The following is an 18,156-nucleotide window of genomic DNA, read 5'->3' as shown; positions in this document are numbered from 1 at the left end:
TTAGCTGAAGGCTTTCTGGCATACCTTTTAGGATTATTAGTAGTCGCCACAGGAAGTTCTATATTGAGTAGCTAGTAGGTACATATTTGTAGTATTGGTGGAATAATAAAGATTTATCACACCCAGTGGAATTGCTGACATTTATCTGGCTACTTATTTAGATTAGTAAAAGCCAATCTTCCCCCCCAAAAACTGGCTACACTGTTCTTTCTCTCTTTTCTTCTTCCAAACTCCTTGATGCACCCCTCCCTTACAGTGACACTCTCCAGATTTCTACAGGCCCCAGCCCTGGAGTTTGTCTTGGGATAGCAACAGGCAGCTATCAGCCAATGAGTGATGATTTTGTTTATGTGTTTGTGTTGTGTAACAGATGCTTGGTCCACTCTGACACAAATTATATTTCCATGAAATTATTTCTAATTGAGGATTCTTTATTCAGCAAGTTGGATTTGACGTGTGTGAAAAATAACAGTTCTTATAAAATATGATATAAAAATCAAAAGAATTTTGTAAGAAAAGTTGAAGATGAAAAGGGATAGACAAATGCCAGTCATTTAAGATGCTTCTCTTTTTTATTATTATGAATAATACTTCATAAACATCCTTTTATGGCTTGTGCATATGTTATTGTATGAAGTATAACCAGCAGTAAAGTTTCTTGGTAATGGATTATTGTTAGCTTGACATTTAGTGGAAAATATTAAAATTGCTTCTTGGATGTTTTAACAACTTGTATGCTGACCAGAAGTATGTGAGACTTCTAATTGTTAATCACCCATCCAAAATTAGGATTGTTGGACATTTAGTCATTCTGGTGAGTTTAGAATTTTCAGAATTACAAAATTGTGATATTAATGTGTATTTCACTGATTGCTAAAAGAGTTGAACATGTTTTTCTTCAATTTCTAGCCACTTGTCTCTTTTGAAAAAGTGAAAAATGATTCCCCAATTTTTTTAATTGCTTGCCACTTGCTCATTAATTTGTAATGTTCTTTATAGTTTGTATCAGGACTCTGTCAGTTGTAAGATTTAATATCTTAATGAACAAATTCTGTCAATATAAATGTCAAATTTGTTCATCTTTTTCTTATGATAAAATAATTACATAAAAGTTAATAAATTTCTGAAAATAGTTTTGATTTTCTCTTCCCTGGAGATTATGTAGGCAGTAATAAGAATAATCTTCGGTATGCTCTCCTTTCTTTTTCATTATTTACATTATCATCTTCTATAATGGCATGGAAATATGCCACATACTTGACTACATATTAACCCAATTAGTGTTGTCCATTTCCTTCCTAACATAGCAAATACTTAACTGATTTTATTGGTCTTTATCAAGCTTTCTTGCAAAAATTTATGATATCTTCCTCAAAATTGTGAAATTCATAGTTTTCTCTTCTGGACTTTCTTTAATTGCACTGTTGTTCTCATGTATTTTTATTCATATTCATGGTTTTAGCTGTCATTTACATGTTGATGACTTACACATTCACATTAATATCTTCAAGTCAAATACTTTTGAAATTTTTCATCTATACACTGAATTGAATGCTTTGTATCTCTATCCAGGTATCTTATAGGTTGTAATATTTTTGGAGGGTACAGGGGATTTAACTTGGGTCCTTGTACTTGCGAGGCAGGTGGTGGCACTAGGTGTCTTATAGATATGTCCAAAACTGAACTCATACACTTTCTGCAATCTTTCCTGTCTACCCAGGTAAATATCATCACATATCCTTTAGTCAAAGCTCAAGAACACTATTGGTTTAGTTCATCTTTTCTTTTTCCAGGTCTCATTTATTATGTCCACTAATGCTGCCTTCCGACCTCTTCAGTAGATCTCTTCCTCAAGCCTCCATCTGATAGCATCAGCAGACATCTAATTAGTCTTCTTAGGTATACATTCCAACTTTAAATGTTTATTCACAGAGTTATCTATGCAAAGGGAAATAATAAGTTATCACTCCCATACTTAAGCCCCTTCAATGATTTCCAGGACTTTAGCATAATAACAAAATCCTAATCCTTTAATGAGGTTCAGATAGTCAAGAACAATTCAGTCCTTGCAGACTTCTCCACTTTCCTTTCTTTGCACTCTCCTACATGACATCTGTCTTTCCTACTAGACTGTATCCATGATAACATTCCATTTTTTTAGCATTTAGTAGCAGTTCAATATAATTTATATTAAATGAGTAGAATGTATCATGCTGTTTTCTCATTTACACTGCAGTATTTTTTGTTTGTTTAGATACCTTTTTCTACTCTTTAGGAATTGAATTAATTGTACTTAGGGTGTTTAGTCATTTTGTTTCCTAGAAGGTATCATATTGTCAGTATTCTGTGCATAATTTTGTCACTATTTTTTTAGTGCAGCTAACTTTGGCTTTGCCTTCTCATAGAGATTAAATCTTTTGATCATTTCCCCATGCATTCAGCCTTATTATTCTTTGTGATAGTGAAACATGTGACAGTGTTATTTTCTATTTACCAGTAATATTAAAGTATTAAAATATTAGCTGTCATTTACATCTTGATGACACATTCACATTAATAGTTTTTATTTAATGTTTCTATATAAAATTTAAATATTTATTATTTAATAAATTATTACATTTTTATTAAATATTAAATTTCTAAACAGAAAAAGACACCTAAACAAACAAAAAATACTGCAGTGTAAATGAAAAAACAGAAAAAATGTCATGATGTATTCTAGTCATCCAACATAAATCATATTGAGCCACTACTAAATGCCAATATGGAAATAATCATTTGTCTACACTCACAACAACCATATAAATGCCAGATTTCTATATACATACTCTATGTCCCCTTTCTCTACAGAATATAAGTTCTTTTCTCTTCAACTGTTTAAGTATCGCTATTTGTATGCAACATTTATATAGGTATATTGTTATATCCATGTGTATCTATATTTATACTGTATTTGCAATATATTTTATACTTCGAGAGAAAATATTCATCTATTTCTTTTTTATTAATTTTATTGGTACATTTGAGTTACACAATCTAATGACTTTCATCATTGGAAATTTGCACCTTTCTATAATCCATTTTGGTTCTTATTTTTTCCCCATTCCCCTGCCCTCTCTTCAACTCTCCCTATCTATATAGACTTGGTTTCCATTTTTTCTTTTTCTCATATTAATTCCATTCCCTTCTTTCCTTTCCCCTACCCCTTCCCCTTCCCCTTTGCACCTTTTCTGCCTGTTTCACATTATCTGTTACACCTTTCAGTCCTTATTTACACTTTCAGTTTCCCACACTAGAGAAGCGATTCGGTATTTACACACGTGTGTCCTATTTATTTCACTTAAGGGTAAAGAGCTGCACTGGCCCACAAGCTTAAGCCAGAGTCCCGTCATACTATAGGTAAGTGATAGCACGTCTTGGGGAGCAGCTGTGTGGAGGGACCAGCAGAGTATGGCTGCAGGCAGATCCTGACCAGGCCCCGCCCCCAACCCCAGAGGCGTGAGAGTAAGGCCCCCCTAGAAAAGAACTGCACAGGCGCACTAGCTTCATCTGTTTCTTTTACACTTGGTGAGTAGTTAGTGAAACATTATTAATGCCTGGGAGGCAACATTGAATAGTATTGTGTATAAAGCTTTGGAATCTGCAACTTAGATTTGAATCTTCATTATCACACATAGTATCTACTCTTTACTTCATCTCTCCTTGCCTTGAGTTCCTTGTGTATAATGTAAAAATAAAAAGTGTTTCATCGGGTAAGACTGTTGTGAGAACTAAAAGAGAGTACTATAATTATCACAGTAGGTGCTACTTGGAAAGTGAATATTCAGACTAGTAATTACTAAAGTAAAAATGACAAGAGTAAGTTTTTTATTTAAAATCATTGCTAATACTTTAAATATATTTTAAAATATAGCATATTCAAAAAGCTAATTTTGTGCTGCTGCACAGGCACAAGATCCCAAGTTGGATGCCTGGCACCAAAAGCAAACAAACAAACAAAAAAAAAAACCAAAAACGAATTTTTCTAATGTTTGAAATAGGTAAAAGATAAAAATGAGAAATAATTCAAAAGTCTTTTTACCACTTCTCTGGAATTATCTGTAAAAATAATTTTAAGTGATAGCATCTTAAGGTATTTATAACATGTTTGAATGTCTAGATTATAAATTGCTAAGTACTTTGCATTCTTAAATTGAGAGAAAATTGTACTTTTAATACTTGTATAATTGTTAGCCCTTATACATTCCGATTTACTGTATTGTAATTCCTAAGTTTACATGAGAGATAATACTATTATGAAGCTCATTACATGCATGGTAACAAAGAGACAGGGCCGGGGAATGGGGAAAAAGTAAGAATCATGATACATTATGTAAAGGTACAGATATCCAGGAATGAATGTCATTATGTCATATACCTAAAATGTAACAATAAAATTGATTTTTAAAAAGAAATCTGTTAATAAGAATCATAAATACTATATAATAGGAATGCACCTGTGGCTTTATGGACCTGGAATCAAGCTATAATCTTTCAGTACCGAATTACAGTTCACCTGAGTATCAGATAAGAAAACACAATGACCATTAATTCTTATTTCTTTTATTATCAGATAGACTTGGAACCATTAGTGTTATTTACAGGATAGGCTTTGTGTTTGATTTAGGTCACTCTGAAAGCTGCAGCCCATATACCAGTTACTTTGTCAATACCACGGTTTGATTATGTAGCCCAAACATCAGAAACAAAATGTGCTTTAGATTATGTGAGGCTGTGCTTAAACTGTCTTTAAGAAAGAGAAAATCAGAAAGCATGCTTCAGGTTAGTGCTGTGTTCAAAGTTTCAGAAGTTGGTACAACTTTCACCTGTCAACTTCTAATAGAGACCTGGGAAATGAGGACGGAGGAAGGGACGTGAGGATTCCTAGGCAGCGTGATAATTTCAAACACAGGGATGATCAAGTACGTGCCTTTGACATAGCTAGAGTTGAAGTGAGGGGCTTTGTTTAAAGGAGATAACTGTCTCTCCAATTTTCTTTTATTTTTATAATTTATTGACTAAAAATTTCAGCTCATTATTTTTACTTTTATTTTTCTTAAAGTAGTTCCAATGCTTTTTAGCTTTCTGGAAATGTGAGACTATCTACTCAGTAATTTTTATTCATTAGAAAGTTTATTGAGAGATAAATAGGAGTAAGGCACCAAAAGAGAAGGAGAAAAGAAATATAAGAATTAAAAAGAAGGGGCCAGGGATACAGCTCAGTGGTTCTGCAGCCTGCCGCGCAAAGGCAAGGTCCTGAGTTTGCTCCCCCGTACCAAAAAACGGTAAAGAAGAATGAGAGGAAGAGGGGATCCTTCTCTTCCAAGGATTAAGTTATCCCCAAATGCACTCCTATTGCTGGTGTATAGCAGTGTGTATGTACTGTCTTGCTTTGGTAGGGCTTTCAGAGCAAAGCACTGTAGACTGGGTGGCTTAACCAACAGAAATACTTTTTTGCATTTCTGGGGGTTGAAAATCTGAGATGAAGGTGTTTGTTTTGGGATGTGTTTCTTCTAAACCTTTCTATGGCTTGCAGGTGACTATTTTCATATAGTACCTTTACAGCATCCTGCCTCAATGTATGCCAGTGTCTTGATCTCCTTTTCTTAGAAGGACATATCTTTTTTGGATTAGAGTGATGCATAAAACTTTATTTTTATCCCAGTTATCCCTTTAAATGCCTATGTCCAAATAAGGACACATTCTGCAGTAATGAATGTTAAGATATCAACTCATAAATTTGAAGTGTCACAGAGGATACTATTCATCCCATAACATGCACTCTATAGAAGTCTGAGCAAATCAGAAAAAAAAAAATAAGGGGACACACTCATCTAGCCAGAGAAATACAGGAGTATAATATTGGGAGAAGGAGTATATACTCTAAAGATTATGTAAATGTCATCACATGACCCGCTGAATTTTGGGGCTTTGCACAATTTAAATCACCACTTAGTATACTGACTACAGTAATGTCATATGTATGGGTAAGATTAACTTTTCAAGCAGCAAGCTAAACATGACATCCTTAGACACTATTTGTGTTTGAGTAATACTGAGACATGCCTAGCTCTCTGCATTGATATTTAATTCAAATAAATATTTTGTATTAAAGAAATGTTTTACATATAAGCATAAGCATGAACTTCTTTTTCAAAATTGTTTCCAAATGTATGTGTCCTGATACATTTCCCCCATAGTTTTACGTTTTTCACTGCTATTTTGGAATAAGAAATTGAAGTACAATTTAAGAACTAGTCACTATAGTTTAAAATAAAAAAGACATTTTTTTAAATTTTAGATCTTGAAAATTAACTAGGAAGTGGAAAATTATGAGTATTTGCTGATGTTCTGATTGAAGTTGTTTTATTTTTTGTTAATTATTAAAATTTATATTACTATATTCTTATGAAACATAATCAGACAGGTTTAAATTTAGCCTACATTCCTCTTGTCTGCAATTCATTTATTCATCCTTTCTTTCTCTCTTTTCCTCCCTCACTCTCCTCCCCACCCTCCTCTTTCTCTTTCATTTTCTGTTTCTCTCTTTCTTTTGGAAGTGCTGGGGTTCAAACCCAGGGTGTCATCCTGCTGGGCAGGCACTCTATCACTGAGCCACATCCCAGTCCATAATTATTCCTGTATTCACAAATGAAGCATTTTAGTTGCAACAATATTAACTGCTATTTTTCTGTCTATTAATTTAACACATCTGTAAAATTGGATAGAAAGAGCACTTTCAAGAAATGCATCTGTCATTTGTGGGAAGGGGGCACTTCATATATTTGAAATTGAAAAAACTCCCAAATGACAAAATCTAATATGCTTTGTAAATAATACTAATACTGCAATTGAGTCTTGCTCAATTGAAATTGACATATTAAGATGAAATTTCTATAAATGATACTAGGGTTAATTTTAGGCAAAATGGTAGCCTAACCCAACAAAGTCAGTCTAATTTACATACACTATTTGCTAAATTTTTTTCCCCCAGAATTGGCATGGTGTCACTGAGTTAAATTCCTGGTGCAAGTATAGAAATTTCTATATGTCCATACCATTGTACTTTCTAGTCATATTTATTATTGTCTATTTTTTATATTATCTGTTTAGTTATTAGTGGCTTTCAAATTAGAATTATTACATCTTGCTGCTAAATTAAAACTGCTATTATTGAAAATTATTTTATGTTTAGTAATGCCCCTTTTCTCTTAATTTCTACTGTTAAACTTGTAATACTAGTTTAACTTTTGTAGTTAGTTGGGTGTTTTTTCCTATTCTTTTGCATACAAGCATTTGTATTTTAGATACATTAAGAAAAAATAATTGATTTTTAAAATTATGTCTCATTGCTTTGTCTGCTATTTAGCATGACAATTACCCTACAGTTACTGGAAGTACTGATTTATTAAGTATAAATTGATCATGATACTCAGTACTTTGTATTTAACCCACATGTCATACCTTATGTTTCTTTTTGTCTTTTTAATTTCCCATTTTCTTGTATTTAGTATTATTTCATATCTCCTTCTTTTACTTTTTAGGTACTTACTCTTTTACCCCTTTCCTAAAGGATACTCTAGACAATATACAAATCCTCAACTCATCAATCAATGCCAATTAAAGCACAAGTAATATATATTAAATATGTGTACATTTAAATTATATCACCATTTGGTGAAATATTACTTTTTATTTGTTTTTAAATTGTAATTCAAAATCTTCCTATCATAAAAATTCCACATCGAAATGGCTTTGTTAGCTAATTCTACCTATGGTATTTTTTAGAAAAATTTAATTTTTATGCAAACATTTTTTGAACCAAAACATTTATTGCTACATTTTAGATATACACAATGATAACGTTCATTGCAGGGAATTTGAACCCATATGATATATCTTGCTTCTCATTTTTCCCATTCCCTCCACTCCCTTCAACATCCCTTCCCTTTCATATTTACAGAAGTTTTGTTTCCATTTTCTCCTTGTATTTCTTTTTTTATTCGTCCCTCCTTTCCTGTCCCCTCCTTTTTCTCTTGTTCTTCTCATTTGAACATTTTTTTTCCCATTTCACAATATCTATCATACATAGTGGTCCTTATTTCTATTTTTTGGCTTCTCACACAAGAGAAACACTGCCATATTTAAACATGTGTGCTTGATTTATCTGACTTAAAAGTATAGTCTCAAGGTTGGTTCATTTAGCTAGAAATGTCTCTAATTTATCCTTTTATATGATGGAGTAGTACTGTATTGTATATAAAAACACATATTCTTTAACTGTTTATAAATTGATGGACATTTGGGCTGCTGCCAAAATTTAGCTATTTAAACTGTGTTGCTATAAACATGGGTGTGTTCATATCACTGTAGTATGATGCTTTTAATTATTTCAGAAAGATAACAAGAAGGGGCATAGCTGGTTCAAATGGAACCCCTAGTTTTAGTTTTTGAGAAATCTCTACATTGATTTCCACAGTGGTTGCACCCATCTACACTTTTACCAACAATAAAGAAAGGTTCCTTCATTCCCAAAGCCCCGCCAGCATTTGTTATTGGCTGATTTCTTGAGAGAAGCCATTCTTTCTGGGCTGAAATGGAATTTCAGAGTTGTTTTAATTTGCATCTCAAATAACCAGCAGTGTTGAACATTTTTTCATATATTTATGCGCTGCTTCTACTTTTTCATCTAAGAAGTTTCTATTCCTTTCAGAGGCCCATTTTTAGATTGTTTTTTTTTAATTTGGGGGGTCTGATATCTTTGAGTTTTCTATATATTGTAGATATTAGTCATTTGTCTGAGCAACAGCTTGCAAAAGATTTTTCCCACACTGGGTTTTGCCTCTTCACTCTGTTGGTGATTTGGTGTGGGGGGGTGCTGTGCATAAGCTTTGTAATAAGATGAAATTCCAGTTGTTGATTCCTTTTGATAGTTCCTGTGCAGTTGGGGTTTTGTTCATAAAGTCTTTGCCTGTAGAATGTCTTCAAGAATTCTACCTATTCTATCTTCCAGCAGATTTAGTGTTTCTGTTATAATATTTAGATCTTTGATTCACTTCAACTTTAGTTTAGTGGTAACAGATACAAGCCTAGTTTTAAACTTTAGTTTTCCCAGCACCATTTGCTAGAGAGACTATCTTTCTTCCAGTGAAGATGTTTGGCTGTTTGTCAAAGATAAGGTGGCTGAGTATATTTAGAGTTATTTCTGCATCTTCTAGTCTCTTCCATTTATCCTCAGGTCTGTTTTATTTTTCCAGTACCATGCTATTTAGATCACAGTAACTTTGTAGTATAATTTCAAGTCAGGGATTGTGATGCCTCCAGCCTTGCCTTTGTTACCCAGAATTGTCTTTGCTATTCTAGGTCTGTTCTGGTTCCAAATGAATTTTAGAATTGTTTTCTCTAATTCTGTATGCTTAGCTATTGCTATTTTGATTGGGATTACGTTAAATCTGTATAACAACTTTGGAAGTATGGCCATTTTCACTAGGTTTTGTGTATTTTCTACCATGGTTACTTTTCAACATCAACAGAGCTATTATTTCACATAACTTTTGCTGGTATTTATTTGCAAGAAGGGCCTGAAACTGGCAGGAATTTCTCTTATGTCTGTGGGTTTTAAGCATTCTTCAGACCATATACTCAGGCTTTAGGAGTTTGTTAAAAATTTTAGCTGAATTCTTCTTCCAGGTGTTCATTGGTATCTGTGCCAGATAATGAGGTGCTTGCTTCTGTACTGCTTTTCTTGATATGAGGAAAAATGGGACTCTTTCCTTGTACAGTACTTCATCCTAGTTAAAGGGTGTATGGCTTTTAGTGAGTTCCAAAAAAGTTGTATGCTTTCAGATTGCTGAAGGTGCCATTTTCATTGTTATTATTTTTAGAGTGGGAACAATTCTCTCTTTGGCTTTCTACCTCTTCTGTGGAAATGTTTCTTTAAAAATGATTATTTAAATATTTATTTTAAGGTCAGTAATTGTCTAGATATACTAAAATATTTTAGAGGTCTGGGGTGTAGTACAATAGCAGTCTGAGATTTTGCTAGGTCAATAATTTTAAAATTTATTTCTTCTGGGTATCCTCCCTGGCAAGCACAAGGTCCTGAGTTCAGTACCCAGTACAGGGGAAAAAAAATTATTTCTTCCATTGAAGAAAGAGGTAAATAAATGAACTGTGGTGTTGCTTTGCTATTATTTTTGTTTGATTCTTTTATGGAAAGAATCTAATTGTAAATGGGTCAGTTGTTTGACTGACAAGAGTAGAAACAAGAAGCATGAGTAGAAATGCAAATTTGGCTCTTCTGGAGCCAGATGTAGCAAAAGAAAAAAAATCATGAATGAGAAAAGTTAAGCTCTTTGTAAGACGTTAAAATTTAGTACTTCCCATTTCATTTGATTCATTTTGAAATTGTTCTTCAGTGTTTTCTCAATTATAAATTATGACAATATTTGGGGAATGAAATTATAGGAGCATAAATCATGTAAAACAAATGCTTAAAAGACTTTTTAGAAGATTCTGCAATTCAACTATAAAATTCATACAATACTCTTTAGAGTGATAAGTGGATAATGAAAGTGGCAGTTGAACTGGTGGGGACTGGAAAACCAGTATATTCCAATTATTGGTGAATCCTAGATATGTCATTACTTAAGAGACAAATGTTCCCTCTATAAGCTATATATATATATTTTTTTTCAAAAACCAGCAGTTTTCATTAGGATTCTGTGGTCAGCAGAAACATCTGCCTAATTCATCTTACAAGCAAGTATTTTTACATGAATAAATAAAAATATTTGGCTGAAACAGTCCTGTTCCCTTCCTTTAGTGTTTTTGGTAACAAAAACTCTTCTTAGCTTAAGAGAAGTCCTACCATCTTACCCAGTCACTCTCATCAGAAATATCTGAGAACTATATTGTGTGGACTTAGCTTTCTCCACACTCAGGAAAACATCCATCATTCAGGTAGGTGTGAAGGAAATGCATGTGTTCTACTCTGTTAGACCCCTCTTCCTTTCAAAGTTAATCTTTTCAAAGAACATCAGTATTATCTGCTTTGTATTTTAGATAGTTTCAATATAAAAAATAGTAGTGCCTTTCTTAAATTAATCACAACTCTTTTCCAACAACAAGAAAAAAAATGATATGGTAGGTTAATTCCTGAGGTTTTGTTAATTTTATTCTAGAATTTTTGTGCCCCAAAGTCATTTCTTTTATTGCTGATAGCTCAGATATTTGACTGGTTGTTTTTACACACAATGGTGTTCATCTATTCATCACTTATCATGATTTATTCTCTAAGTATAAAAAGGCTGATTGCTTTTCTATATCCAACCATCCGTAAGTTTAAAATTGTTATCCAATAAATGAGAGTAGTTGACAGGCTCAATAAGTTTATAAACTGTGGTTCACAAGCCAAATCTAGTTGACAAGTTAAGAGTGATCTTTAAATTTCAGTGGTTAAAAAAAATAGAATAATATTTCCTAACACATGAAAAAATCACCTGACCTTTAAATTTCAATGTCAATGAGTAAAGCTTATTTATGATGGTTTTCATGCTACAATGGCAGAGTTGAGTAGTTGCCACAATTACATGGCCCATAGAGGCTGAAACATTTACCAAGCACCCATTTATAGAAAAAAAAATACTGTCTGCTTCCATATATAAAATATTTAGATAGGCCTAGATTGGGAATGTTTCAAGGGGAATAATGTGCTGAATCAGAAATAATAAAATGGGCCTTATATTGATACCACTATCACAGATTTTTATAACTTCCTAAAATATTTTGGATAGTGTCATTGTAATGCAGATGTACAGATGCTGCCCTCAAAATATGTACACCATGGTTCAGATTTGAACCATTTTACATAAAGAACAATTTTTAAATAATGAAAATGATCACTTATATCACACATAAAATTACTTTTTGTATAATCACAATGATGAAGTTTGATATTTATTATTCTAACAAGTCAGTTTTTAGAGTTCATCATCTTTATTTCAAATAAGATATTTTGGAAGGACTTATATTCAAAGAAATGTTAAATTTATTATTAAAATAATAATAAATGGGATGTTGATAACTGATAAAGTTCAGTTGTGGACACGGTAGTGAACATAAGTAGTCTCAGCTACTCAGGAAGCTAGAGCAGGAGTAATATAACTTTGAGGCTAGCCTGGATAACTTAGTACAACATTTTATCAAAATTAAAATTAAATAAATAAAATGTCCTGGGGATGCAGTTCAGTACTGCCTGGGTTCAATCTTGGTACTTCCAAAAGAAAAAATGTCTTATTAACCAAAAGATTTTTATTGCTTCGTATTTAAATATTCAAAGTTCAGTAAGTGGTAATTTTTAACTTTGTATCATGGCTATGTGTAATTGAATGTAAAAGGGATGAAGATAGCAACATTTCAGAGAAGTGGCAGTACAAATTTCTATTATTTTTGTTTGTTAAATATATTTTCCTGATAGCTGACTCATACCAAACTCATATTCATTTATAGCTTTACTAATAATGACAAGGCAATGCTTCCATTTTCAAGGCTTTTAAAATTTACCAGAGATCAATGTGTTAATCTATTATTAGAAATTGACAAGTTACTGTAGATATTATTTCATAGTTAAATATTAGTTCTAAATGTTTCACAAAGTTAGTTCTTATTTAACTGGCATTGATTGAATTGAACTGATGTTTCTTCAGAGGCCTGTGTTCCATTAGATATTCATAATGCAAATGATAGAAGATAATAAAGAATGTCTAAATATGTCAGTCTAAGGACCTAAATGACACTAATAAGACATCAACATTTTCCTTCCTAAAGTGTTTATTAATTTGTGGGCATACATTCATTACTGTCATATATAGATGGTATATTTTCTAGGGCTATTTAGACAGAGGGTATTGTATGCCAAAGATGACCACACAGAAGAGGAAATCTTACTCAAATGTGAGTAAAATCAGGGCAAATTGAATTGACCCAAAAGAATTTCTCTAAGTATTAAAATAGCACAAAATTAACCCTGAAATAATTAGGGTAACTCAAATTACTTTGAAATATGCATTCATATAAATATAATTTTAAAATGTATTTAAATAAACATAACCACAAAAGCACATAACAATTGGTTTGTGTAATATCTGTACCTAAACTTCCTATCTTTTTTCAGTATGGTTCAAATCACTTTAATGCCAAAAATATTTGAATATCTCTTATGTGCCAGGAACTCTGCATTATAATAGTTAAGCTTTAAGGAAGATGCAGGTGTCCAAAATATAGGACTGATACTCACAGGCCAACAGGCAGGTTAGAATGAATAAGATAACTATGTGGTCAAATTAGGTCAGGTTACTGGGGGAAATTCTGAAAACAGCACTGTGAGGTATGATTAAAGGGAAAATCTTGATTGCCAAGGTTATAGTTTGAACTTTATTCTGCAATCATTATAGACTTTTGAGCAGTGAGCAAGGAGTAGTTGTGCTTAGAATTGTACCTAAAAGCCATAAGGGAGAAATGTGAACAAGTTTAGTTTAATTTACTGTTTCATTTTTCTCCTTCCAATCACAACTCCCACTGACACCAAGAAATAGGAAACAAAGATCAGATTAAATGACATTGGTTATCATCTATCTGTGACAATTTTGACACCACCTTATTATATTCCTTTGTAGAATTATTTCACCGTTGCTATTGTTGATGTTATAGGACAGGCTTTACAGTAATCATAGCAAACTCAGATTATTTAGTGTTAGTTTTACAGAGATTTAAAAAATAGAAATGATGAAATTTTTATGACTTTTACACTGAATTTATTTAGTAACCTAAATAGTTCCTGGACAAATTTTCCACAAGTTTATTCACTCAATATTGACCTAATTTTCTTGAAGCATTTTTTTATCCTTTAGATCCCATTACAGCAGTATTTTATTTGAGATTATGTTATGCATAATTGTGTCCACAGCTGCAGGCAGCTGCTTTAAAAATCTAAGAAATATGTCCAGGGCCAGGGAAAATTCTTTATTTGGTCAGTTTTGTAATTTTTAACTTTTTTCTGCAATAAAAATATAACAGGAAATCACAGTTTAATTTTGAACTTTAACATCTTTACTTCATTTAAAAATTAAATAATAAATGAAATAATATGGAGGAGAGAGAATAGTGATTATTACTATTATGTCAGTCAGAGTTTGGCAATGCAGAAGGAAATATTGTGATGAATTTGTATAGAAATGAGAACATACAGGGCCAAGGATTTAGCTCAGCGGTTTTGTGGCCTGCCTTGCAAATGCAAGGACCCAACCGAGTTCAATCCCCGCTACAAAAAAAAAAAAAAAAAAAAAAAAAAAAAAAGAAAAGAAAAAGAAATAAGAACATGCATAATTGAGGAATAAGATACCTGGAATGAAGAAGGACTAGACATAGAGCAAGGAAGATTAAGAACAAACAAGAACCTGCCACCTCTGCATCCCTTTCTACCATACCGAACCGTGACATTCAAAGCTTAATGTCTGTTGCCTAATTTCCTATTTCCAATATTTTAAAGGCAAGGGAATTGTGAGAAACATAATTTCAAGTTTGCCAAAACTTGAAACTGCAAAACCACCATTTTAAAAAAGCATTTATTATGTATCCACTTTTTCTATAAGTAACAAGATCCTAATATTTGCCAGGCTCCTTCCTAGTTGTTGAAGATATAATTTAAAACATAGACACGTTTTCCTTAAAGTTCAAATTTTTTTCAGGGACAAAAATGCAAGCAATATTTTAATTTTTAAAAATATTGAGAGGTGTATAGTTGAATTGAGCCATGGTTCGTCCAATAGAGTTCACCAAAGAAGCTTTCCAAGTGATGAGACATTTAAACTGATACATGATTGTTATGCTTTAGATCTAGAATGTCCTAAAAAAAAATCTTGAGCTCTGAGATGGGGCTTTTGGATGATGATTAGATTATAAGGGTGTTAATCAGTGGATTAACCCATTGATGAGTTTATGTGCTATTAGGAGATGGCACCTAGTTGGAGAAGGTTCACAGGGATGTGACCTAGGATAATGTATTCTTGTTTTTGCTATCCCCTTCCTTCTCTTCTTGTCTGTCATGGGTTAAGCAGCTTTTCTTCATCACCCCCACAACCATGTGGTTTCTAGAGCCATCTGACCATGGACTCAACCTACTGGAAGCTACAAGTCATATAAACCTCTCTTCCTTGTCTTGCATGTCAAGGATTTTGTCCCCGTGATAGGAAAATGACTAACATACTGATGGATGGACAGGACTCATGAATGGGGAGAGAAACCATAGAAAGAAGTTCATATTTAAAATGCTCAGACAGAAGCCTGCCATATGATCGGTATGTGTGCACAGATTCCAGGGAGCAGCTGTAAGTACCACAGGGTCATGTCTACAGTCAGATCCCAGCCAGGGCTCTGCCCTGATCCCAGAGGCTTGGACACATAGGCCACAGCCAAGGACCCAACTGGAAAAGAGCTACACAGTGTGCAAACAACAACCAGAGGTTCACCCCAATACCATTGATAAGTGTGCAGAGCCCCTAGCCAGAAACATGTGCAGACACCATGAACTAGTGTGTACAGGGCCCAGCCAAAGGCCCTCCCAGAAAACAGCTACATAGGGGCTCCAGCCAAAGGCACACCTAGGTACCATCCCAGATACCTGATACACAGATACCTGGTGCACAGACTCCAACCAGAAGGCTGCCCAGTCAACAGGTCAGATCAGGGATCCAGAAGGCCAACATTCTGAACCCAGGAATTGATGTACTGGTGAGCAGCACAGAAAAGGCCACTTTGTGGGTTGCTGAGAATTGAAGACCACTCAGTGAGCAAAACGTCACCTCAACAAAGGCACAGCATACTGTATCTGATGAAATGAAAAGTCACAGAAACAAATCTCAAAACTAGACTTCCAGATCACCTTAAGGCAACCCCAAAGGGCAATGAGATGGAACAATCTGATACTCAAACACCTGGGTTCTCTGAACTGGCAGTGAAAGAGGACCTGGAAAAAATGAAATCAGAAATAATTTATCAGATAACAACAGAGATTGTGCCCATAGTGCAAGACATGATTAATAAATCCAGAGCAGACACAGATTTAAAAAAATAGAGGAGCTGAGGAACATGGTGGAATCCCAACATATGAAACAAATGCAATCGTTAAACAGATGAAAACAGATTTCCAGGAGATTAAAAACTCCATTGAAAGTTTACATGGCAGAATGACTCAATGAGAAGACAGAATTTTAGATATAGAAGATAGGATTGCAATTAGTGATCAGGAAAAGAAAAATTTCTTAAAAATATTAAGGAACCACAAAAAATCAATGCAGCAGCTGCCAAACAATGTAAAGAAGAATAACATAAGACTGATTGGAATCAGTGAACAAATGAGAAAGTGCAAATGATGTAAAAAAAACTATTCACAGAAGCAATGTCAGAAAACTTCTCAAGTAGAGGAAAAGAACTTGACATACAGATAAGTGAGGCATATAGGGCTCCAAATAGCCAAGATAAAAAAGAAAATCTACACATAGGTACCTAATAGTTAAAATTCCAGAAACTCAACAGAAGAACAAAATTCTGCAAGCAGTTAGAGAAAAACAAATCACATACAAAGGAAAGCCCATCAGAATTACATCAGACTTCTCAACACAAACCCACAAGGTAAGAATGACATATTTCAAGGCCTAAAGGAAAATAGCCTCCGACCCAGATTGGTGTACCCTGAAAAACTATCTTTCAAAATTGATAGAGAAATGAGATACTTTCATGACAAAGAGCACCTTAAGAATTTCATGAATACAAACCAGCACTCAAAAAAATTTAAACAATGCCCTAGGAAAAGACAATGAGGATCACAACCCCAGGAAGCCCAGCAGAATGAATTCATCAGATATGATGAGAAATTAAATGCAAAGGAGGAGAATCCAACAAAAAGAAAAAGTCATGACAAGGGTATGAATACATATCAGTTATAACCATCAATGTTAATGGTCTCAATTCACCAATAAAAAAAAAATAGATTGGCAGAATGAGTCAAGAAGCAAGATCCAATGCTATGTTGCATACAAAAAACACTTAATTCCAAAAGAAACTAAAGCTAAAGGGTGGAAAACAATACTGCATGTGACAGGAACCTGAAACAAAACAGGAGTACCTATCCTCTTTGCAGATCAAGTGGATTTCAAACCAATACTGAGTAAGAGAGATAAAGAAGGACACTACATCCTTGTAAAGGGAATATTCCAAGAGGAAGAGATGACAGTCATAAATATATATGCACCAAACTCTAGTGTGCCCACATATAAAACAAATACTAACGGACATGAAAAATCAAATAACACAATAGTAGTGGGGGATTTCAAAACCCCACTGTCACAGATCAATTAGACAGGAAATAAATAACAAAATACTAGAACTGGAAAAATGAACTTAACATATGTTTACAGAGTATTCCACCCCACAAAACCAGAATACACATTCTTAATCATCTGAACATGGTTCATTCTCCAAACTCAGGTCTTGGTGGTTTTCCTGCTGAATTCTACAAGACATTTAGAGAGGTGCTACTGCCACTATTGTTTAAAATCTTCAATGAGGGCTGGAGATTTAGCTCAGTAGTTCCACTGCCTGCCTTGCAAGCAGAAGGTCCTGAGTTCAATCACCGGTGGCCCCCCAGATTAATTAATTAATTATTTAATTAAAACTTCAATGAAATTGAAGGGGAAGCAATACTCCAAAATTCATTCCTGGAAGCAAACATCAACTTTATTCCCAAAGCAGAGAAAGGCCCAACCAAAAAAGAGAATTGTAGGCCAATCTCAATAATGAAAATAAATATAAAACTCCTTAATATGATCCTGGCAAATAAATACAAATATCAAGAAGATTATACACTCTGACCAAATGGGATTCAATCCCCAGGGATACAGCAATGGTTCAAAATACACAAATCAATATATGTAATATACTATATTGATAGTTCCATGGACAAAAATTGGTATCATCTCAATAGATACAGAAAAAGCATTTGACAAAATTCAACACATATTTATGATAAAAATTCTTCAAATATTGGAATAGATGATTTCT

General features: G+C 33.5%; 1 protein-coding gene and 1 pseudogene across 3 annotated transcripts in view; both read left to right on the top strand.

Annotated features, from left to right (window-relative positions):
* Cfap299 (cilia and flagella associated protein 299) overlaps window positions 1-18,156 on the top strand; it is a 568,391-nt gene that overhangs the window by 358,955 nt on the left and 191,280 nt on the right. The window lies entirely within an intron of this gene.
* The window catches only part of LOC117283904, a 279,825-nt pseudogene that overhangs the window by 158,742 nt on the left and 102,927 nt on the right, over window positions 1-18,156 (top strand).

The sequence above is a fragment of the Fukomys damarensis genome, unplaced genomic scaffold, assembly GCF_012274545.1.
Source record: "Fukomys damarensis isolate Sample0158 unplaced genomic scaffold, DMR_v1.0_HiC HiC_scaffold_32, whole genome shotgun sequence".
Classification (NCBI taxonomy): Eukaryota; Metazoa; Chordata; class Mammalia; order Rodentia; family Bathyergidae; genus Fukomys; species Fukomys damarensis.
The sequence above is the reverse complement of the archived record's forward strand: the minus strand, read 5'-3'. Positions and strand labels throughout refer to the sequence as shown.